The following is a 25,281-nucleotide window of genomic DNA, read 5'->3' as shown; positions in this document are numbered from 1 at the left end:
CCAAATACAACTGCAGACACATTAGATATTTATAAGAGTATGAATCATTAAGAGAGCCAGTCTGTTGTAGTGGTTAAGGCATCAGGCTAGAAACCGGAAGACCGTGAGTTCTAGTCCCACCTTGGGCACAAAGCCAGCTGGGTGACCTTGGGCCAGTCCTTCTCTCTCAGCCCTAGGAAGTCAGCAATGGCAAACCACTTCTAAAAACCTTGCCAAGAAAACTGCAGGGACTAGTCCAGACAGTTGCCAGGAGTCAAAAACTGATTCGAAGGCACAATCAATCAATCAATAAATAAATAGAATCAGTTGTTGTCAGCCCTCTCAGGTAAACCAGACAAGAAACAAGTCTAGATGAACTACAGGTAGTCCTCAACTTACAACCACAATAGGGACTAGAAAATTCATTGTTAAGTGGTATGTTCATTAAGCAAGGTATCACATGACTGCACCCGATTTTATGACATTTTTTGTGGTAGTTGTTAAGCGAATCATGCAGTCATTAAGTGAATTATGTGGTTCTCCATTGACTTTGCTTGTTGGAAGCTGGCTGTGAAGGTCACAAATAACAATCATGTGACCCTAAGATGCTGCAATCATCATAAATACATGCTGGTTGCCAAGTGCATGAATTCTGATCGTGTGACCACAGGGATGCTGCAAAGGTTCTAAGTGCGAGGACCAGCCATAAGTCACTTTTTTCAGTGCTGTTGTAACTTTGAATGGTCACGAAATGAATAGTAATAAGTAAAGGACTACCTGTAATTCTACTACATTGTAAGGTTACATAACAGAATCTTGCAAGTCTGAAAGCACACATCTCCCCCTCTCCCTATTTACCACCTTAGGGTGGGTCTTTCCTTTTGTTCTTTGACCATTACCCTATTGCAGACTCCTTTCTTTTTTATCTGATTGTTCCCTAGGTGGCATCTCTTTCCCCTGTCTTCCAAGGCCACCCTCACATTCCTTCATAGTACATGAGTATCTGAGTTACTTAGCTCCATTCAAAATGTTGTTGTAGTTACAGATGGAATGTGATGCCATTTCAAACAAGGGGCTACCAATGGCAAATTTCATACCAATAGGTTGAGGGAATTTCCTGCAAAGGAAAGGGATTTCACTAATTCTTCTTGAAAGCACAGGAGCTGGCTATTTTCTCCTTCACAGCCACTAGACCAATTCAGTTAAGGTAGCTCTTAAAACAGCTCAGGATGAGAGGCTGGATAACAGTAAGGTAGAGCAAATAGCACAACTCAAAATTTCTCTCATCCTCCATGATCACTTGTTTTGAAAGTGACCTGCCAATCACTGAATCAAATGTTCCCCTGCCATCTCTTCCTCACTGTGGCACTTTAATTAAAAATGGTGAAAAGGCAACTTTTATTTTTAATAGGGTTGCTGCAGTGCCGCTCTTTAGTACATGCCTGAGTTCCAGAGAAACTAATAGGAGTAGCCCTTGATGGAAATCTAGAGTTGGAATGCAGCATGTTCCCACTGATCCATCTCAACCCAGCTAACTAAAAATCTATTACTCACCTCTGACTCAGGATTTGGACTTTGGCAAAATCTAATGCACACCCCTAGCACATGATTTTGAAAGCAGCCCTGCCCTCATATGGAAAAATGAGCTTTTGACAGCAGGAACATCTTCAAAAGAGCCTTTCCTACAGCTCTGAACAAGTGGATGGGTTTCTAATGGGAGAGGTGGCCATAGTCAAGCTCTAACGCATTTAGTGTATGAAAGGGTATGAAATACAGTACAATTTGTATTGTACTGTAGCCAGTGAGCAGTTGATATCCAGTACAGCTTTTTTGATACATCATATGATCATATGATCCTGATGCTTTGATCCTTTAATTCACGATCCCTGTGCCTTGCATTGATTAGCAGTCTAGCTGCTGCATTTTGCACCAGCTACAACTTCTAGAGACGTTTCAAGCATAGCCCTGTGTGGACTAAATTGCAGTACTCAAGCACATCTCTCTCTCTCTCTCTCTCTCTCCCTCTCCCTCTCCCTCTCCCTCTCCCTCTCCCTCTACCTCTACCTCTACCTCTATCATCTCTGTGAGCTGTAGTCATCTGGGAATATCTTTTTTTCCCCCTAAAAATGTATCTTTGAAGAATTTAGGGATGAACATAAACTATCATGTATAAAAGGTCCTAATGGTTAAAATACTGACAAAACACAGTTTATCGGAATTTGATATAAAAGTATAGTCTAATGTAATTTTTTTCCTGTGTTTGAACAAATAGCATGGCTAATCAGAATAAGCTTGACAAATAGATAATTTTAACAGTCAAACTTGCTACGCCTGGTGAGATGATGGTTTCTATAGTAATGAAGAAACTGTATTTATGGGAAACATCATATGTGAGTGGGAGAGGGAAACAGTTCTAAGTGGATTTAAGTCCATTTTCAAGCAGCCACTTGTATTCATGATAGACAGAAGACTGGAAAAAGAGCACTGCTGATAAGAAATATATGGCATGAACAGAAAGATGTAAACTAGAGAACGGAAGACCTAAAAAGAATGTCAAAACTGATGTATTTGGGCATTGAAAAATATAACCTATTTCTTTTTCTGAAGTAAACCAAAGAACTGAAATAAGGCAGATATATTGCATAACTTTTGAAAGACAGGAAATTTTGTTTATATATTGCATCAATATAGTTGACTCATACACTTGAAGATTAGTTGACCTCTGAAATTTCTTCCAAATACTAGGAAGTATTTTGTCTGTTCTAATCCTCAAAAGATACTATTTTTACATGCCTAAAGTCAAGTCCAGTGAAGGCTGAATAATTTCAGAGTGCTTCAGAACAGTCTAAGATATAGCCAGCATAAAGCACAAATAAGCTCAACAATTCTAGTTCTCTGAGACTGCCATCGAATGCCCAGTAACCCGTGAATAAGCCCCACTGAAGAAAAAGAGACCAACTTCTGGGTGAAAGCAGGTAGAAGCCTTCTCCAACCTGTGGCAGTCTGGGTGTGTTGTGCTATAATTCTCACCATCCATAGAACTCTACCAAATGAATGGTGTATAAATGTGTGTGATAAATATTTTGTGGAATGTGTGGTAAACACTCAGTTGATCTTGGGAGTAAAGCTGCTGTGTGAAGCTCAATGGCAATGTTTTCCCAGCTTTGGTTTATCAATACTTGGAAGGGAGAGCATCAGGAAATAGGAGGATTATAGGCTAAACTTGGAAGTAAAACAAACAAATGCTGGCAAGAAACAGCAGGACATTTCTATGAAATCAAGGGTTGAACTCTACTCAAAAGGAACTTTACCTTTTTCTAGGAGGTTACGTCTTAAGCTATCCAGAGAATTTCTCTAGACTGAGGCAGACATAAATGACATACGTAGATGAATGACTTAATAAAATGCTAGTCTATTGCCATGAAGCAATATCATGCATACTGTACATACTTTCAGCTTCTCATCCAGAACTAAGACCTTTGAAAGAGTAAGAAGGAACATGCACATAGCTGGTTACAAGTTTCTGAGCCTAATCAGATTATAAAGAAAATTACATCTGTGTGTATTACACAGTTAACAATACAGATGTCTCTATTTTACTGATGGGGAATGTAGAGGCTGACATTTGACCCAATGTCACTATGTAGATCTTGATCAGTAGCCACACACTACAGATCAAGATAAATCTATGTTTTGAATGCCAGTGAATTAAGGCCTTTTCTAGGAAGACTCCCCCCCCCTTTTTTTTTTTGGTCTCAGTACTCTGAACAACACTTGCTGGCTAAATTTAGACATCTGTTTAATTTCCCACAAGGCCCCTCACGTAGGTCGTCCTGGGAAAATGAAAGGACGTCTAGACACAGCCACCCCACACTGCTTGGAGTGCTGTCCCTGTGATTCAGTAAACTCAGTGACAGAGTCTCTTTGTCCACAACCTAGACCCCTGGCTTCTCTGAAAGTGTTCCTGGCTAAGCAGCACTCCCATGACCTGACCTTTTTCCAGAGCAGACAGAAGAATTGTGTTTGCTGGTAGGCATTCAGATTGGCTGAGTTCACAAGAGACACTGAACCACAATTGAATTCATCACATTTTAGCCTAGTGTGTAATATGAACCAAATGTATACTTTGTCATTTGAACCCAGAAAATGGGCTTCATCCCATAAACCATAGTTAAATCAACCATAAGTGAGTGTACCATAAGGACCCAGACATTATTCAGATGCTTATTGGTAGCAGGCAGGCAACTGCAGGTTAAATTGGATCCTGCTTTATTTCTAAAGCAAGCCAAAAGATACTGATTCTCACAGGTTTCTTAAGGAAGACCAACCTATGTTCAGAGAGAAACTCTAACTATTAATGCATAAAAACCTGACAGTACATCTTTACATACATGATTATGTATTTTTGATGGGCCTAAAAAGTCTGATCTAATATTTTGGCATCACTTATCCTCCAACTCTCATTCCCATTAACTGTTTCTTCCCCATCCCTGCCTGTTTCCCTTCCTCTGTTCCCTCTGAAATTTCTGTTCTTATATTCAGAAAGTAATCTCCCAGTCCATGATTTTTTTTTTTCCTGTTTTCAATGCCTCACCATATTTGCTCTCAGTCAAATTTTAGTTTGGCCTCTCTGATACTGTTCAACTTACCATAAAATCAAAAGGGGTGAAGTTGGCTTTCTTTAAATTTCAGATTTCAGGCCTTTCTCATCATCTCATCCTACTTCTTCTCTTCCTTGAAGATTTGCTCTGCAAGGGTGTTTCCAAAGGAGGCTTTGCTTTTGTTTTGAGCCAATTCACTTTTGCAAGGCTGTTTTGCTCCAGTCAGCTTTCTATGAGGATGGTAGCCCTAACTTTCTTTTTGTAATGCATTATCTCCTTTATGTTGGCTTGTTGATTATTTATTTCTGGTATCTTATAAGCTGCCTTCAGTTGCTGGAAATAGGGCAGTATAGAAATGATTGTATAAATATCATTAATTAATTAATGATGCCTAAGGTAGCAGACCAAATCCATATCCTAAAGAATAAAACCCTTCAGTTTATAGGCCAGTTCTAAAAGAATGTCTGTGAACTGGCATCTCTTTTGTGCTTGAGTCACTGAATACACTAGCTTTGCATTTGGGAACCCTGAACTGTTGTAAACGGACATGTTGTATTGGATTTTCCTCACTGGTTCCTAGCCATAAACCACCTGGAAATGAAGCCAGATTAAGAAATCCCTTTCTGGATTTCAGCCACTTCCTCTTCTTTGGCCATGCAAATAGCCAGTATTCTGCCAAGACCATGCTTATCACAGTCCCCATTTAGTGGATTCCCCTGCTTCTTTATTCTTCCCATTCTTGCTGAGAAAGCAAGCCCCAGTTGCTTTCCTTTTCATGGGTGGGTTTTTGGGAACATTTGGTTTCCATTGATAGATGTTTGGCATTAGCTTCCTCCATTGACTCCTCCTCATACTTGACACCTTCCTGTCTGATGCATCTACTAGTGGACTAGTTTTTTTTTGAAAGAAGGGAAGGGAAGGGAAGGGAAGGGAAGGGAAGGGAAGGGAAGGGAAGGGAAGGGAAGGGAAGGGAAGGGAAGGACCACAGTTTTACTATTATTCCTGTTACTTGGGCTAGGAGGAGAAACTGGCAGAACTCTTATAAATTTCAAAAGAAAGAAAAATGCACTATTTCACCATTCCATCAGTGAACGTATTAAAAAAAATGATTCAGGATTTCATCAGTCCAGCCCTGGATGAAATGGCATGCCAGTGACCAGTGATGGGAGCAGAGGGGGTAAAGTAGCCAACTGCAGTGAAATGTAGCACAGTAGGTAAACTGGACCTCAGATGTGGGTGGGTGTATGTTTGTGCGAGTGCTGTCAGCATTTCCCAGAACGCATCATCAGTTACACCATAAGACACTATAGATCATTCATTCACGTGCTTTGGCTGGTAGCATTAAGTAGCCTTCCTGCCCTGTGTCTAAGGAGGCACGCTAACTTGCAGAGAATTGGCTGTCTTTGCATAACATGCTCAGCAAGAAATCGCAGTTAGTGGTCATATGCCACTCGTTATCCAAGGTTTCACACTTAGCACTTTGTCCAAACCCTAAATGGCCACTCTCTTGGATCTCTTTACCCCAGGGCAGGGCAGCATCTCTGTAGGGCTGTAGGGCTCTGGGTCTACCCTCATGGCCCAGAGGCCTCACTGCTGACACATACTTCCTGTGTCCTTTTCTTATCCAGCTCCAACTCCCTTAAACATTCTTCTGTTCCCATAAATGAGTTTGCTAATTTCCTTTCTGCCTGGAATTGGTAATATCTCTCTTTTTTCTGTTTTATGCCTCCTCCAAAATCACTTTGTTTGGAAGCTTTTAGATTATTATGTGGGTGCTATAATTCACTGTACCTAAGCCAAAACACAAATAATTGAAACAATCACTTATTTCTCACTCTGGCACATTTCTTCTCTTTGTCTTCTGTGTCTATTTAAACTATAAGACCTTTGGAGTAGGGACTGCTATATCTATTTTTTGTAAAGAGACACATCTATGCAGATGTGTTATATAAATACCAACACCCAAAGAGGTTTTTTTGAAATGTTATACTATTATCCTGCATGCTTTGTGAGTGTTCTTACCTACATTTTACTTTTAGAACAACAGTGAGAGGTTATTCTGAAAGAGCGTCGGATCAAAGGTCACCCAGTGAACTGTAGCAGAGGGGGAGCCGGCTTGCATATTGCAGCAATTAAAAGAGGATATTAAAAAAAAAATGGATAATTTATCATTAATGCCCAGTTAGTGAAACTAGAAGGCATTCTAGAAACTAGAATGAAATTGCAGGCAATATCATTTTAACTGTATTTGTCAGGAACTTGTGAGTTAATATAAGAGATGGGCCATGAGAAAATATAGTGCTGGACAATATAGCACTAGAACATATGTTTTGTAGAACTTTTAATTCCACTTCCATTGAACTGTGGCCAAGCAATGCTTCAGCTGTATTAAACCTTTGAGAATAACTTAGGGAAATAAAGTTTAAGGTGATAGTATACTTAAACACAACGTATCCTTCTTTCCAGACCCTCAGGTTATAAATCTTGTTTTAGGATTAAATATTTGTTATAAAAAGGAGGAAAACGTTGTAATTTAATTATATCTTTCTTCCTGGGACAAACTGAAGAATAGCTGTGTTTTATTAACGTTACATACCAATTCAATTTATAAATATGTTTTATAGAAAGGTATGGTAATATACTGGTTAATTGGAACAATGATAGAAATATATTGTTTGAATGGGGTGCAGGAGTTGATAGAATTTCTCCATGACTGACAGTTCCTGAACTGGGTGTAAGGGATTGTCCAGGGAGCAGTTATGATGCCAGGAAGCTGAGATTTGTGGGTAAAAGAAAGAACATCCTTGTCTGTTTGGACTGTCTGGGGGCACTTGGTGTGAGTGGGAAAGGTTGTTAGCAGATTTTAAAAGCAAAATTAGTTGTATTTTTCTACGTATATCCATGCAGTCTGATGAGTCAATGCCCATGTGACTAGAGTTGATTACAGCTTATACAACAGCAATAAAATGTGTATTTCAGAACACAGAAGAACATTCCTGTTGTTTTGTTGATAATAGCACCAAAAGCTAAAATGTCAGGCTGCCCAAAAAACAGAGATTCAAAACCTAGATTAGAAATGAATTAGAAATAATGTTACTTTGTAAACCACAGAATGATTAAAAAAAAAATCACCCTAATAGGAATTTTGGATTTTTTAAAATGGCCAACTAGTTTGCTTTTTGTGTAAGATGTAAATTATAAACTGGAGAGCAGTTTTCTCTCTACTCGTATATCCAGGAAATAATAACCTTTCAATATAAATTAACATGTCCATGCCTTATTATTTATCAAAGCAACACTGAGCTATCCCAGTAGTTTTTATATTCTACTGGGTATAAGTTGCAGGGAAGAAATATTGATGTACATACTGGAAAATGAAAAATAATTGTTATTTTTCTAACAAAATTAATACGTGCATAGCATGATACATAAAAGGTACCTTTTATAAGCAAAGTTATTATATATATTTATCAGGGCGAGGCACGCTTCCAAAATGACTTGGGGAAAGTACTTTGGACTTTCTGTGAGTGCCAACGCTGCTATTCATTAAAGCAGCCTATCAGTTTTCAGACAAACCTGAAAAAGATGCTATTGTTTTAAGAGACAATTTAATGAGTCATTGCCTTAAAGCAGCAGCCTCTTTTTTCAGACCCATGCGGAAGCCTGAAAAAAAGAAGAGACTCGTCTGCTTTCATTAGGAGGGCTACTTCTGTATTACTTTCAGAACATGCCCAGCCATAATAATTTATAGTTTCAAAAGATGTACTGACTTGCTTTTAAACAAGTTTTCAGTGGTGGAGTCTTTCTGGCAAGAAGCAAAACGAACAGCACATGCAAGAAATACAGATGAGTTCTTGAGTGTTGTCAGCTTTGCATCCCGGCCCTATGGACAGAGCAGAATACTGAAAAAAAAATTGACAGAGGAAACCGGAAGATGCGATTAGGCTTACAGCCTCACTGGAGAAGTGGAGTGGGTCCTTTGTGCTGAATGATGTGTCTCTATTCCTTTCTACTGCTGCATCTCCAGATGCTGCTCAATTTTAGTTCAAGGCTGTTACAGAGAGTGACTTCTACCCACAGGGATGTTTTGTGAGCACAAGATGGTGTCTAATTTTCATGCTACCCATAAAAAAGGAATTTATGACAAAGCCCAGTACGGTTGGATCTGGTCAAAAACTAGATGGAAGACTAGATTAGTAATTCTACTGGTAATTTTACACTGAGGGCCATGGAAGAAAACTAGGACATTAACACAATCAATAAAAATAATAACATTCTGAATCTTCTTCTGTACCAAATTCTCTTCAACCTCCAGAGGATGAATAAAAAGGAACAATGTTTTATGATATTTAGAACCCCTTCAATGTTTATTATGAAATTTTAAGTGAGAAAGTACATTATATTTTTATCATGAAATCAAAGCAATATATAGCAGGATCCCCAACAGTTCAGTTGTGTTCAAACAACATGTGCATCAGATAAAGATCTAGCAGGTACATTTGCTGAATATACCATATATACTTATGGATAAGCCGAGAATTTTAGGTGCCAAAATGCACCCAAAAAATTGGGTTTGGCTTATCCACTGCTGGGGTTATTCACAAAGTACATATGGTAATAGTTTTTAAAAGTACCCATATTTCCCTTATATACTTGTGTATAAGCCCATCTGCAGCTAAGCAGCCCCTTGAATGTTTAACCAAAATACCATGAAAAATGTGGGTCAGCTTATCTGCAGGTGACACATTTTTCATGGTATTTTGGTTAATAATATGAGGGTCAGCTTATCCGCCGATGGATTTATATGTGAATATATAAGGCACTAAGCTTGGTCACTGTTCACCTTAGTTTGGTTTTCTATAACTGATTGTATTGAACAAACCTAATTATGTTTGGTTAGTTTATGCTTTGATATATTGTTTGAATCCAGAAAATGAATTAATTCAGTATTCATGTTAAGCATGTGTGGGAATGCAGCTTCTATCATCTTCATACCACTCAGACCGATGACATATATTGTGGCATTTCAGACACACCCTAAGACCAAATTTATATGCTGTTGTAAAACTGCTTTAACTCTCAACTCTAGAGGCATGTGATAGTGTTACATTGATTTCAAACATAACAGTGCTTGTATGGCACCAGACATGTTTATACGAATATCAAATGTCAACATATGGGGTGGGACTAGTGTGTGTGATCCTCCTGCTCCCTACTCCATATATACAATGCGTGTGTGGGTGTGGGTGGGTGTTTGTAAAAGCTTTCTGAAACATCTGTTTTGGAGCAGAGAATGTATGTTCAGTCTGTAACACTTAAAATGTTGTATTTGCATTTAACATTTGAAAAACTTGATTGCAAACAACATTTCTTTGAATTATCGTAGCCCTCCTAGAGTTTTTTTCCTTTAGTTATAGTCAATGATCAATTTTGTTTCCAAAAATTTCTCCTCAATTATCTTTCTTTCTCTCTTGCAAAAATCTTGCATTGTTGCCAAGTTACAAAACCTTTCTGTTTTCCTGCCTACCTCTTTAATGTTTCAGTCATTCTCTGTTACATTTACTGCCAAACAATGACCAAATACCTGCCCCTGTGTAACAATCCTGAATGTCAAGGGACTTTGCACAGAATGCAAGATTGAATTTTGCATTCTTTAAGGGTTTTTTTTAAGGCATAGTCTTAGAAGCCAAGGTACCTTTTCTGGGCTTGGAAGTTAAGTAGGGTTGGGCTTGGGTAGTATTTGAATGGGAAATCTCCAGGAAATACCAAGGTGGCGGTAGGCTAGACTGGAAAGTTGAAAAACATCCCGAAAGAACGCAGCGGCAAGCCACTTCAGCATTGTTATTAAGAAAACTACATGGCCCTCTTGATAAAGTCACCAGGAGTCAAGCTTGACTTGAAAAAGACCTTACTCTTTTTTTGCATAACTTTAATTTGTCTTTCTTTTTGACATAATGTAAAGACTTTCCCGTTTGGATAAATCAGTCATAAACACTGATAAAATATCATAAAGGCTGTTTGTTTTTTCAAATTTCTATAATGTTTTTAGCAAATTCAGTGATTTGTTTGACAGTACAAACCCAACTTGTATATTTTAATCAAATGTTTTGATAATCAGATTTTAAGTTGTAGAGCTTTGACAAAGAATGTATTGCAGGCACTTTGGGCTTCACCACCTGTTTTGATCTTCAGGGTTGTCAGAAACATCAGCCCCTCTGTGAGGCCCTAGAGATGCCTTTCCCAGTTCAGCACCCCCAGATGTGAAAGCTTCCTAAATTCCTAGCCAGTATGCGCAATGTAGATTCTACTCCCATGTTTACGATAGATCTGAAAGTACTAGAGACAGAAGTCTGCATGGGTGTCCGCAGGGAATAGGCAAATGGACATGACTGAACGTACTTGTGTCGAATGTTGAGATGCAAGTACATAATGGTGTCACTTGGGTGATGATGTCACCGTGTACATGTCATCCTTTTGATATCACTACAGTTTGGCACAGATGCTGCTGGAAGTCTACATTACATTTTCTACCTGCAAAGTGAATTCTACCAGTAAATCAGCATATACAGTCAGTTCATCCAGATTCCAAGTCATGGGCAACTGATCCTACATGACCACCCCACATCCCTTTCACTTGCCTTCAACCAGATTAGTGCACTACAGGGAAGGTAGAAGTCCAGCCCACAACATTTTGCAGTACTGTAGTTGCCTCTTCCTTAAGTCACGTTGCATGTGTGCTCTTACTCAGTAAATTGATTTCAATACTTCCAAATAAGCAGCACAGTGAAAAAAGAATTATGGGAACAAGAGGGATATTGAGAAAATTGACTGAATTTGAAAATCTTATAACTCATAACACTGAACATTTGGTAGGCACAATTTACTTGTGAAATATGACTCAGAACCTGAGTAAGTAAAAGACTGTATGATGAAATGTATGCAGACTTTTAAAGTAAAGATGGAACAGTGGGAAATCCAATGGAAAAAAAGAATATTAAACTTACTGCAAATACTACACTTGGTATAAGTGTAATATTTGCAGTAAGTGGTATGAGAGAGAATTGGTACAAGATGTTTTGCCGTTACTGGTAGGTTACTCCAGTTACAATTGCCAAAATGAGTAACTTCTTTTCCTTAAAATGCTAGAAATACAATAAATAGATTGGATCCTTCTTCCACATGTAGTGGCAATGTTACAAAGCCCAACAATACTGGAAAATAATTAATGGTAGGATAAAACAAATTTTGGAAGTTGTAATTCCATTTCATCCTGAGCTATTCTTAGTAATTTCACTAAACTATTTATTTCTTCAAAGTCTATTGAACTGGTATTGTATATGTTAACAGCTGCAAAGATCTAATACTCCTTTTATTGGAAAAGATATTTGAACCTCTCTATGGAAAAATGGCTAACCAAATTGTGGGAATATGTTTTGATGTCTAGAACAACGTCATATTTAGAAAGATAATCTGATGTATAATTCAATCTTATTTCTACATTATAATTCTAACATGGAATTGTGCCACATCAAAAATTTAGGTTTTAAAGTTATATTTTAATTGGATTTATAATCTGCATATTATTTACAGCATTCTTCCAGTGTATTGTTTCTTAGTTATAGTTTTTCTTTTTTTCTCCTATTGATTTCAGTTGTGTTAACCAAATGTTTTTAAGTTCATTTTGGGAACTGCTTTCTGAAATTCCAATGTGCAAAGCACAGTGCAATGCACTAGGATACTAAAAAGTCCTCTATTGCAACCTTTGCTATTTTGGTGGCTGCAATGCGAGGGTTAGCAAATCATAGGACACAATGGCCTCCAGTTCCCTATTTGTGCCCCACTAGTACCCTTACATTGTGCCACCAAAGCCTGGAGACAAAATGGTGGAAGGTAGTGGCACAGTTGAAGGTGGTGTTATGGAGCCAGCTTACCTTCACAGTGTTCCAGACTATCAGTTGTCTCCTACAGCCTTGAGTGTAACATGTGCTGCTTACATAGGGAGGAAGAGTTTTCCCCCCAACCCCACCCTATTCAGGAAGAAAAAGGCCTTTGGAAGAAAAGGAGCAAGAAGGTATATCAAGGTATAAGATTTTCCTCCAACCTCATATTTGATGGAATTTGGAACACAGTTATTTCCAGAAAACCCAAAAACAAGTACGGGTAAAATTGAATCAGAAAGGAACTTCTGATTCAAAGGAGTTGTTACTTGGGTAGACAAGTATACGGTTAGCATTATGCTATGGCTATTTTTTATTTCCTGTATGCTAGTCAATATTTTTACTGTTTCTGATGTTTACTTTATTTATACAAGCTCTGTTATTGCATGCTTGATACAAGTTGGAATTTCTGTGCAGCAGAATCTCCTTTATTTTTAGCAGATGCGTTCCATCCTTTATTCTCCTGTTTAGCCTCCTAAGTAGCTTCTTATGGGAGATTTTAAGTCACTGTCTATGATTTTAGCAGCGCAATATGTTTATTCCCTCAGCATCATTTATTTTTGCATGTGACTACTTAAAGATTATTTTTTATGTGTGTGCCTTTAACTCCTCTTAACTCCTGGTGACCGCCTGAACAAATCCCTGAGTTTTCTTGGCAAGGTTTTTTGGAATTGGTTTGCCCTTGCCTCCTTCCTACTGCTGAGAGAGAGGGACTGTCCCAAAGTCACCCAGCTGGCTTTGTGCCTAAGGCAGGACTAGAACTCATAGTCTCCTGGTTTCTAGCATGGTGCCTTCACCACTACGCCAAACTAGCTCTCAGAGTTGAAAATTACTTCAGCTTAAAAAAAAAAAAATGAAAGAGAAGATTTTAAAATCCTTTACAATGTTTTTCTTCATCCCTCTTTTTAATTTTTTTTTATTTATTTGCCTTTTTATTTATTTTATGCATACACAATTAACAAAACAATCTTTAAACTTGATTAAAAAGTAAATAGACAACCTCAAACAAACTAAAAAAACAAGGAAAGGTCACACTCTGTTGTGCCAAACATCACCTTTTGTACTACAGTACTCTTTCATTTCAAGAGTGATTTTCTGTGCTGCAAGGATGAGAGCCCAGGTTAATTTAGATTACTACATCCCACTGATGGAACAGTTTGCTTAGATTCTTGTTCCTCCAAGCATCTCTCACCTCCCTAAGGATGAGTTCATACTTCATACTAAAGCTTGGTAAACCAAATTTTAAAAATCATGGGTTTTGGCATAGCATATGACGTGAACCTAGTTAACTGTAATTTATTCAGTAAGCTATGGTTAGGCAAATTATGGCTTAATGCAGTATGTACATATAGCCACTGGAATTCTGGGGAACCATGAATATATGGTTTTCACAATTCGTTTATTTTTTTAATAGTAATTTTATTAAAAGTTACAACTGCAACAATAAAAACTAATATAAACTAAAAAAGAAAAGAATAAAAAGAAAAAATAGAAGGTGCAGGAAAAAATAGAAAAATAGAAAAGAAAGAAAAAATAAGAATGTAGTAAAGAAAAACAAAAGAACAATATATAAAGAAATTACTTCCCCTTCATCACAACAAGTATAAACAATTTGAGTAACTTATCACCTTCTCTTAAAATACAACAAATGATCTCTTCTTCCCATATCCCATCTCTTATCTATAAACAAATCCTTAAAAGCTCATCATCTCAGTCCTAATGTAAGCAAAAGTCCACTAAGGGTTACCAGAGATAATAACATATCTATTTTAACCTTGATCAAGTAAACCAACTTTATATTCCTTCCTTTTACTTTTAACAATCTTGATCTTTAGTCCCTTCAAATAATTTCCTAGAACTTGATTTCTTTTCATTTTTTTATCTCTTCTCACAAAATTCTTCAAAGCTTTACCAAGCCTCTTTTGTATATCCAATATAGGAAAATTATCCAGGTTACTCTTTTGGTTTGTTATTTGTATATCCCTTTTAATTATTATGACATTAGCCAGTTTCTTTTGTATGTCCAGTGTAGCATCTTTTTCTGTATCATTCTTGTAGCCTGACATTTTTAAATCCACTTTCAGATCAGTCTCAGTTTTGTCAGGTAAAACTTGTTCTTCTTCCATAACATCTTTTAAACACAGTCTATCTATAGAGGCAGATACTCTTAAAACTAACTTCTGGGTCCACTGCTCAAATATATCCTTCAATATGTCCAAAGTTAAAATATTTTGCTTCATTCTGTATTTGTAAGTTGAATGTGTTTTTCTCCTTTAATTGTAATCTTTAATTCCTTCTATTTCCCTCTAGTGTCCAACCTTCAAGGTCCTATCCTATCACGTTTTTTAAAAAAGAATTCAAAACAAAAGCATTTTCCCATGGGAAGTATTCTTATAATTAATTCTGAAATCTTATTTCAAATCCATCTGGACCCTCAGTCTGTTTGTAACTTTCCAAAATCAAAGTTCTAATCGCCTTTTTGCTGTTTATCCCCCCCCCCCGCCTTTTTTAAAGTCCTTAAACTTGTATTTAAAACTTCTTTTGCTAAGGATTGAAGGAAACTCACCTGGTATTTTCAGATTTGTCAGTCCAAAGGTTCCTAATAGCTGAAAAACAATTAACAAGCAATTTCCGAATGTGATTAGAAAAGGAAGTATGCGAACCCAGTGTCCTTTTAAAGGTGCCGACTGTGGTTTGAACAAGATGGCTATTCCCTTGTCTCTCAGAGATCTCAATCCACTGGGGACCGTTGTCTTGCAATCTCCTCGTGAGGAGCAGCTGTCTGGAGTCCTAGTGGGTGATCTCAAGTCCTCTCCTTGTCTGGAGAGGAATTACAAAGAGCTGGTCTGTTTGCTGGCTCTTCATTCCACTGTGGTCGTCGGCTCCACTTTTAGTGGAGCCATCTTCAGTACGCCATTTCTTCCCCGGAAGTTTCCCATGTTTTCACAATTTGTTATCATTTTAGTATGCAGTTATATTTACTTTAGAACATGTATGCTATTTGTCATATATATGTACTTAATCCACATCGTCTTTGACACCATAGTACAAGAGTCTAACTTTTTAAAATGTGTATGATTTACTGTATGGTGGAGCTTACCATCAAGATGTAACGTTGTATAGTTGCTATCCTTTGTTCTGTTTAGACAAACTCTAGATCCCAGAAGTATGAATAAGAATGAGAACATATAATTTATCCATGAACTCCATAACAATAGCACAATGTTCTCCAGGAATTAAAAAATTTACAATAGCTAGCTACAATAATATTTAGCAAATGTTCACTCAGAGTATAGTAAATTATATAGTAGAACACAATAGTGTTGAACTTGGAAGACACTAAACAATTTAGACTGAGAACTGATAATTTAAAGAGTGGAAGTTGATGGATCCCTATTATTATCCCTTATAAATATATAAATCAGTGCTGAGAATGCAGATAGGTTTAACAGCAGGAGAGCAACAAAAAAACTGATTTTGGAAAACAAGCTGATTTGTCTGCAAAGAAAATTATTTCCATGAATAATTTTCACCACCTAAGTGAATATTGCTGCTTAGCATTTGGTTGTTTTTTTTATACAGAATGCTTTGTGGAAGAAGATGATTGATTTTCTGTAAATGTACAAAAATACTGCTAGCTCATGATGGGAGCAAAGGTTGACATAGCACTCTTTCTTCCATATGTTGATTAAATGACTAGTTGTTTATTGGGAACAAGATCATCTTCCCATAAGGCAGGGTGAGACCTTTTCCTCAGGTGACAGATAGGGAAGGATTGCAGACCATACCTTCTCCCACATCTACCATTAGGAGGGTTGTATGCCACCACATAGCTGTCAACAGTTATACCACCTGCTGCAAGAGGAAAGCAGTCAATGAGTCTCTCCAGTCAGAGCAGAAGCACATACCCTCATATATTGAAGAATTCTCAGAGTTAGCTATTGTGATGAATGACCATTCTGGAGAGCTAAGCTGGACATTTGTGCTTCCAAAGCAGCCATTCACCCACTCCTATGTCTCAGTCTGAGAATGTTTCAAATCATGTACACTGATACCTCATTTTGCAGTCTCCTCTGAGCAAAGTATCAGAATGGATGGACAGATGTTCTGGAGAACTACACAGATTGCTTTCCCAATGTAACAAACATCACTCTCTGGAGCTCCCACCAGGCCCAAAAGTGTTGCTCAGAGTTCTTTTTTCAGAGCATATAATTGGAGGTGTATCATTGGAGGTATCCCACCCACTCACTAATGGATAGCAGAAGCAATTTCCTTCCCCACAGTGCCTTAATGAAAAGAAGAAAGAATGCTGAAAAGGAAAGCGGAAGGAGGCAGCAAGGATGGCTTATCTCACCTCAGAGTGACAGAACCTGGGCCACTGCTAATTGAGAATAAAGGAAGTTTTATCTCAATTAAGTGGCACTCAGTTATCAAAGGAATGACAGTGACCAAAGATAGTTGCAGTCTTATTATTCTGCTGGGCTTCTCATAGCCACAGCATTTGAATATATATTATATGAAAAGGATGCTGGACTAAATAGGCCTTTGCTCTGATTTGTCAGAGAAGTTCTGGTTGAAAAATTGGAACATTATATTAATGTCAGCTTTCACAATTAGAAAGCAATAATAGGATAGGCAATTTTCCTGAAAAAATTCAAATGTATAAACTTTAATTTTGGAAAAAGCTGTTCAGTTCCATTGTTTTCTCATATGTACACTTCAGTACTCTTGAATGATCCACCCAATCATAGATGAAATGTTATGTAGTATAATTTTGTGATGCTAACGTTTTATCAGCTGACACAAATACACAATTGTGGTTTAAGACTTTCATAAACACAATCATGCAATATAAGGCATACCAGTAAAAAAAGTAATCATCCTCACCATTCAATTAAAGGGACAATTAGGGCCAGTGGTATAGCTCATTATACAATCAGGATTGTTTTGGCTCTACCTTTCTGTCTATCAGTCTCATAAACTTTAGCTCCCCTCATCATAGCGAAGTTCCCACCATACAAATTACACAGGTCTGTCATGTCCCACTCAAAAGAAGATTCTGAAGATCTACATGCAAAAATCACCATTGCCTAACAGTCTGAACAAGATTGGAGAAATAGTTACCAATTCAGAGATAAGGCTTTGAAATCAGGATGATTTGGTACAATCCTAATGGTTGTCCTGTCAAAGTCATTCCAAGACCACAGCATAAAATTTTCTAAGAAGTAACAAAAAGATCCCCGAAAATCTGCAGGCTTCTCTTGCTTTGGTTAAAGTCAGTGTTCATGACTCACTATCAGAAAAGCATTGTAAAAATGGGATTCATGGGAGAGTAGCAAGATGAAAGCCATTGACCACTAAGAAGAACATTGATGCTCATCTCTGATGCTCATCTCAAATCCCCCCCCCCCAAATCTGGATCATCCTTCAGACTTGTGAAAAAAATATGTTATGAACAGATGAGTAAAAAAGTGTTAAGTCTGATGGAAAGCAAATCCTGCTTTCAACAATAAAAACCTCATCAAAACTGTCAAGTATATAGGTAGTCATATTATAATTTGGAATGACTTTCCATCATGGAAAGAAACATGAGTTCTGTCTTGTATCAGAGAATTCTACAGGAGAAAAATCAGACCATCTGCCTATCAACTGAAACTGAAGAAAAAAATGGGCCATGTAGGAAGACAGTTATCCCAAACATACAAGAAGGACTAGAAGAGAATGGATAAAGAAGAACAAATGCAATGTTTTAAAATGGCCAAGTTGAAATCTAGACCTAAACCTAAATGTTGTGCTAGACCCAAAATTAACCATTCATACTAGAAAAACCTTCAAATATTACTGAAATTGGCTTAAGAACAGTCAGGAGTGGCACAGAAGACAAGCAGTTTGGGTTGTAGTGCAGAATGGCCCTTAATCTTTATTTTTTTCACAAGTGGATCCTACTTTCTCTGCACTAATTGTCCTAATTCTTTTTTTTTTTTTTTTACTGATGTTACAGAGTATTTGAAAGAGGTCATGAAGTTCCCACTGTAGGCTTGCTGATACTGCTGGGAAGACAAGATCCAACTTTTTTTTGTTTAGTAGCAAACCAGATATGTCATGAAATAAAGTAAGAAGATGCAGAAGTTCAGTAATAGCCCTTATTGGTTTAGAAATGAAAATCAAATTTTCATTCATATATGGATTAATCTTATAGCTTGTGTTCTACAGTATTGCCTTTCCAGTCATTTCTTCTAGAGGCTCATTGACAATTGCAAAGAGGAGAGGGGAAAGGGGACATCCCTGCCTTCTGCTGGCCTAGAATTCTAACTCTTCATTCAGCCTTTGTGACCTTTCAAAGAAACATTCTAGAGTCTCCCCAGCATCCATCACTCAAAATATCTTAGAAGTTAACATCATGATGCCAGGCTGACAAATGCTTTGGGTATTATTATTATTATTATTATTATTATTATTATTATTATTATTTAAACTTGTATGCTGCCCAACTCTCAGAGATGGGTGGCTCACAACAAACAAACAAATTACAATCAAATCAATAAAAGATAAGTTTGGTAAGTGCGATGGGAGGAATGCCGCAGAAACTTTTGCAGTATTATAGTAATTAACAATACTGTTTGTTTGTATGATTAAATCTCCCATCTGTTGACCTGGCATGAAGCCTCAGTGATCAACTGCTATATAATGACTAATTAAAAAAATTGGTCCTTCAAGCAAAATCTGATTCTTTATTAGTTCTACTGGTCTGTAAGATTCAAGATCACGCCAGAGTTTAAAAATGATAATGTTGGGAGTTTGGCATCTCTCCCACAGTTCAGTACTTTTGTATGGCAGTTTTAAAGGTAAGGTTGGTACACCAATACAATGTTTGTAATATTCAGTGGTAGTCAATATCTGTATCTGGTGATTTTTCATTTTTAAGACCTTTAATTACATCCTGCTCAGTTACTGAAGTGGTAAAAGAGGCCCAGTGAGAAAGAGGTCAGATTCTCAGTTCAGTTGGGTTAAGAAATTTATCAAGTTATTAAAGATAAATAGCAGAGCTATAGAATTTTTGTTTTGTTTTTTAGAATATTCCACTTATTTGAATAATAAATACAATAACAAAATGTGTATAATCATACAAATCTCCTTTTAAGAAAAAAGGAGGTAGTCTGACAGAGTCCCTGTGGGAGTGAGGATATAAAAATTTGAAAACCACCAATTCCATGAATTGTCTTTGGAAACTTTCTGGGCAGAGGGAGACATATTTTTGGGATCAGACGACTTACAAATAGCAGAAAGTGGAAAGCAGTGTCTTCAGGAAAAAAAAACAAACCAAGCTACATTTTACTACTATTCTCTCTCTCTCTCTCTCTCTCTCTCTCATGAGTGTATGCAAAGTAAAATGAAGAAAATAGACTTTGCTCAAATAAGAAAAAAAAAATCTGGATACAAGGGAGAACTTAAGTTTGACTGTCCCTCTTGGCTGAACACTAGCCATACCCCCTGCTGTCTGCCTCCTCTAGAAGTTGTCTTGGCTGAGCAATGCTGCCTCTTCCTTACTTTTACTTCCTAAGCAGTGGGAAAAAGAGTGTGACATCATTTATATGGTTAATTGGGAAGGGAGGAGGCAACACAAGTATTTGGCCTGGGCCTTAAGCTCAAAGGGACCTTCAGAGTTAGATTCTTGCAATTTTTAAAATTACAATATTCCAATGATGTCTCACTCTTTTTCTGTTTTGTTTTCACGTTATGATTTTTATTATAGCTTGGGGCTCCAAAAGATAGAAGTGGTCCGGGGCACTCACGATCACTGAAAGGATCTTACAATCTTAATTTGTACAAGTAAACTCTAAAACTTAAATGCCAAAACATCTTTGTTGGAGATTTTTTTGCAAACCCAGAGGGACTGCACGTTCAGACTATTTCTGAGCTTTTGCAGAGCATCCAGTAATTCTTTGCACTCATAATTTCACCAAGATCCAACCCTACTCTGCTGGTTTCTATAATTCTGTAATTTCAAGCCTTCTCATTTTTCCTTTTTTCATACTTACGTATCCTAAATTTATGGATGGGTACAGGTAGTTACAGGTAGTCCTCAGGTTACGATGGCAATTGGGACTGGAATTTCTGTTGCAAAGTGATGCAGTAAAACATGTCACATGACCATATTGCTTAGTGACGGCAATCCCAGCAGTCCCAGTTGCCGTCATAACCTCAGGACTGTGTGTGTCATTAAGCAAGGACCTCACGTGGCTGTGACATGGGAAGAGGTAGGAGTTCCAGGCAAGCAGACCAGTGGACAAGACCTACAAATGTTGGTAGGTAGGTGCCACGGGTGGGCATTATGGAGAGTGGGCAGGGGGGCAGGTGCTGTGGGTGGGCAGGCGCTATGGAGCACAGGTGGGCAAACAGGTGATGCGGGTGGGTGCTACGGAGCATGGGCAGGTAGGCACTATGGAGCGTGAGTGGATGAGCAGGTGGGTGAAAAAGCAGTGGGAGCAGGAGTGACTTACAAACTTCTGCCAGCTTCCCCACTGACATTGTTTGTGGGAAGCTGGCAGTGAAGGTTACAATTGGCAATCACGTGACTGCAGGACGCTGCAACCGTTGTAATTGCAAGCCAATTGCCAAGCACCCATATTGTGATCACGTGACTGCAGGGATGCTGTGATGGCTGCAAATTCGTAGACCAGTCATATGTCACCCTCGTTCAGCACCGTTGTAACTTTGAATGGCTGTTGAACAAGTGGTCATAACCCAAGGACTATCTGTATATTATTTAATATTAATCAGCACCATATAAAAAAGGCTGCTGCAAGTTAGACATGCTGATATAGTTTTGTTGACAATATGGAAGCAGCACAGCATTGCCTCCTCCTGGGATGTTTTGGACTTCCCAGTCCAGCCTACTGCCCTTGGATTTTGTCATAATATCCCATTTAAATACTAAGCAGGCCCAGCCTCGCTGAGCTTCTCAAGATCAACCAAAGTCATCTAAGTGCTGCCCCATTGCTGACTGACAGAATGTTTTCAGGAGCTAATAAAATTAGCATGCTAAAGTGAAGTTTTTGAACTCCCTTCCTGCTGATAAATGAACTTGAGGTTATTAAATATAAATAACTGTAGGGAGGGGACTTGTTGAAATAACATACCGACATATTTTCAATTTAATACACATTTGTTTCCAAACACCCATTATTAGGTTTATATCTCTCCAGACTTTCTGTCAAAGAAAATGGTGCTTATGGACCTTTTGGAAATGACCTCCCTATAAAGAGGCTTGCCTTTCCGTCACGTGACCCACCACGAGAGAGGATCTTCTCCTGTATTGATTGTATTCACTGATTTCTTGCTCTTGGTTGCTAAATATTCTGCAATTTTAGGCTACTTCGATAGCTTTGAAGGAGTCAGCAATCCTGCGTTTATTCTGTGTCGCTTCCTTCTTTTCCCCATTTTCTTGATGTCTCTCGACTGCTTTCACAGTGGTAAGTGGAAGAAGTAGCATCTTACATGATAAATAAAATGGTCCAAAACTATTTAAAATTCCACGGCCAATAAAATGGAGCTTGATAAGATCAAAAATAAAAACAGTTTAAAAGCAAAATAAGACAAATTAAGATAAAGTGAAACTGATCAAAAAGAGGAAAAGTATAAATTGGACTGAAGAGAATCTGAAGAGATGTGCTTTCACGTTGCCATCTTCTTCCACCCTCCAATGTAAGAGATGGGTTCTGGCCATTTCTCTAAACAAAGAGTGAGTGGGGGCCAAGCACACCTCCTCATTGAATGTACTCATAGCCTGGAGAATAGACAGGAAAAGCCTCTGTCCAGCCAACAATCTGGAACATCTTCAAAAGGAGCTCTCCTGCTGATCTGCATATCTGGGCAAGTGCAGAATGACAGAAGTAGTTCAAAAAATAATATAATTCTGCTATTATAAGGACAATTATTGATCTTTTGATTGGTTCAGCAAAAACTAATACCTTCTAGATATATATTTTTTTTTGTAGGAAGAGAAAACCCTTGTAAATTAGGAATAAAACTCAAGGATAACCTCAACATGCAGACAATATATGAAAATACTTGCATATTACTGAGGCTCCCGGTGACAATGTATGGCAGACTAGATATCCCTGAAGGAGCAGGGATGGCATTGTGGTGGACATTGGTGGCCAGATGGCAAATTCTGACCAGCTCAGTCTTTCCAGATAAAGGAGAAATCATGAGATTGCACACCTGAGCTCCAACAGCTGCTCCTTTTGAGTAGACTGCAGGAACTAAGGTTTTTGCAATCAGTTGAGCAGCTGGGAGTTGAGAGATTTCAACCAAGCCCACAGCCATAATGCAGCCTATATAGTCACAAGGTTCACACACACCTCATTTTTTAAAATACTTTCAGATGTAATTAATTTATAGTTAAGAGAGATTTTCTGAGCAGCAGGATAAGAAAATTCCATTTGGTGAGTCAACATTCTTTCTGGATTAAAAAGGGTAAAAAAGGTTTTAAAAAAATTTAAAAGTTTTAGCAAAAAGTTTAACAAGGAGTGGATGTAAGAAAATTTAAAACAGATAAAGGGATAGTTATTTTGAAATATTATTTTTTGGTCAAAGTGCTTTTGAGCAAATTAGAATTAAAGTGGATAAACGAACCGGACCTTCATGGGAGTGCTTTTTGTTTACCATTAAAGAGTGCAGACAATTGATGGATTTTACAAAATAAAAGATAAAGGTAATATGTGCCAGACTGTGATGCTGACTGTAACTAGGGAATGCCATTTGAGATGAAAGTATTAAGGGCACAGGAAGACTAAACAGAAAAAAAAAGGGGGGGAGCTTGCCTTTTACTCTTTCCCTTGTGACTGAAACACTTCCACTTTTGGATTACAATATTACAATGGCAACCGCCAGAAAAGCAGCAAAATAAATAAATAAATAAATAAATAAAATAAGGAGAAATTGGAGGAAATTCAAATGGAGATGTCAGATGAGACTACACAAAAATTTCAACAGGTGCAACAGGAAACTGAAAGGGATGATACTGAACTAGGTACTACAGGTATCGACTTTTCTAAATTTTTGGCTTGATTATGGATTACAAATGATTAATTTGGAATATAAATGGAGCAAATGCTCCTCAAAAGAGAAAAAAAATCATTATTTGAAAAAATCAAAACAAGATAGAATTTGTCTACAAAAAACACATATTAAAAAAAAAGGCATAAAATATTTGATTTATAAAAAATTGTGTGAAGAATTTATTTCAGCAAGAACAAAAAAAAAAAATGGAGTTGTTTTGTATATAAATCCCCAACTAAAACCAGAACTTGAATTGACTGATGACCATGGTAGATTTGTTGGGGTGGAAGTTAATTTGCATGAGACTAAGACTCTGATATTGGAAATTTATGCCCCAAATGAGGATAAAGTACTGTTCTATAAAGGACTTACGGAGAGACTAATAGGTTTCTCTTATGAAAATTGGTGTTTGATGGGGGATTGGAATGGAGTGATCTCCTCACAACTGGATTTTTCTTTTCAAGTGGCTAAGGCTCTTTTTCTTTCTTTCTTTCTTTCTTTCTTTCTTTCTTTCTTTCTTTCTTTCTTTCTTTTTTCTTTCTTTTTCTTCTCTCTCTCTCTCTCTCTCTCTCTCTCTCTCTCTTTCTTTCTTTCTTTCTTTCTACAAAAGTAACAAGCTCACAAGAGCAAGGAGCTCCATACAGAGGCTGATATTTCATTGTAGAGCTTCCTGGTTTGAACATGGTGTTGTGGGTATAGGTTGTCTTTCCAAGAAAAACTCAAGGGAGAAACAGTTGTCTATGCAGAACCGTATTCTCTTTTCAAGTAAATTGGATTGGATTTTCAAGTAAATTGGATTGGAAAAAAGGATAAATAGTAAATGGACTCTATTCCTGCTAGCGTTCATTCCACCATGCAGCTATTAAAAACAAATCTGCAAATCTGCTCCCAGTAAGATTTGTGGTAGATTTTTCTTATACCTCTCCATGTAATGTGTTTGCTTGTAGTGTTTTTTTTATATATATATATATCTTTAAAATGTATGTGTGTAGGTGGAAAGGGTCAGTTTGGTTGGATTGTTTGGTACTGTGTGCTTGTCTAATTGAGGAGCTGAGTTGAGTTTCTTGGCCTGGATTGATGTTATGTTTATCTATGTTACCTGTTACTGAAATTCCATCACTTCGTGTTTTGGGAATTCGTACTGAGTTATTAGATATATCCATAATTATAGACACTTAGTAAATGTGCAATTGCTCGATTCATGAGACCTATTTTAGGTGAGCACCCACAAAATGTTCTTAGCATTCTTTCTACATGTCTATACTTGTCATTCAGCAAACAATTTAAATATCTTTAAATATTAAAGAAAAATGTTAAAGTCACTCAAGGCAAATTCCCAAAAGTTTTCTTTGATTTGATGGACAATTTAGGACTTGTGGACAAATGAAGACAGAAATATGGCAATTCAGGAGAGTACACCTACTTTTCTGAAAGACATAGATCCTTTTCAAGAATAGATATGATATAGATTTTGAAGAATTTGGCTACTGAGGTTTCTAAAGTACAGATATTACTAAAGGCTTTTTTGGATCATAATCCTGTGAGTTTGGTGTATAAAAGGAAATCCAGTTCTTTTAGGTGGAGATTAAATGAAATGTTGTTACAGAAAGAAGCAATAGTGGAGGATTATAAAAAAAATTAAAATAATTTTTTGAAAATAATTTAAACAAAGGTACTGATTTAAGAATCATTTGGGATGC

At 37.4% G+C, this 25,281-nt stretch overlaps 1 protein-coding gene across 13 annotated transcripts in view; it reads left to right on the top strand.

Annotated features, from left to right (window-relative positions):
• The window catches only part of TAF1B (TATA-box binding protein associated factor, RNA polymerase I subunit B), a 102,292-nt gene that overhangs the window by 20,801 nt on the left and 56,210 nt on the right, over nucleotides 1–25,281 (top strand). The window lies entirely within an intron of this gene.

Source organism: Python bivittatus, unplaced genomic scaffold, assembly GCF_059951505.1.
Source record: "Python bivittatus isolate LINGU-HERP-01145 unplaced genomic scaffold, Pbiv_v1 ctg000020_np1212, whole genome shotgun sequence".
Taxonomy (NCBI): domain Eukaryota; kingdom Metazoa; phylum Chordata; class Lepidosauria; order Squamata; family Pythonidae; genus Python; species Python bivittatus.
Note: the sequence above shows the minus strand (reverse complement) of the source record. Positions and strands in the feature narration are given on the sequence as shown.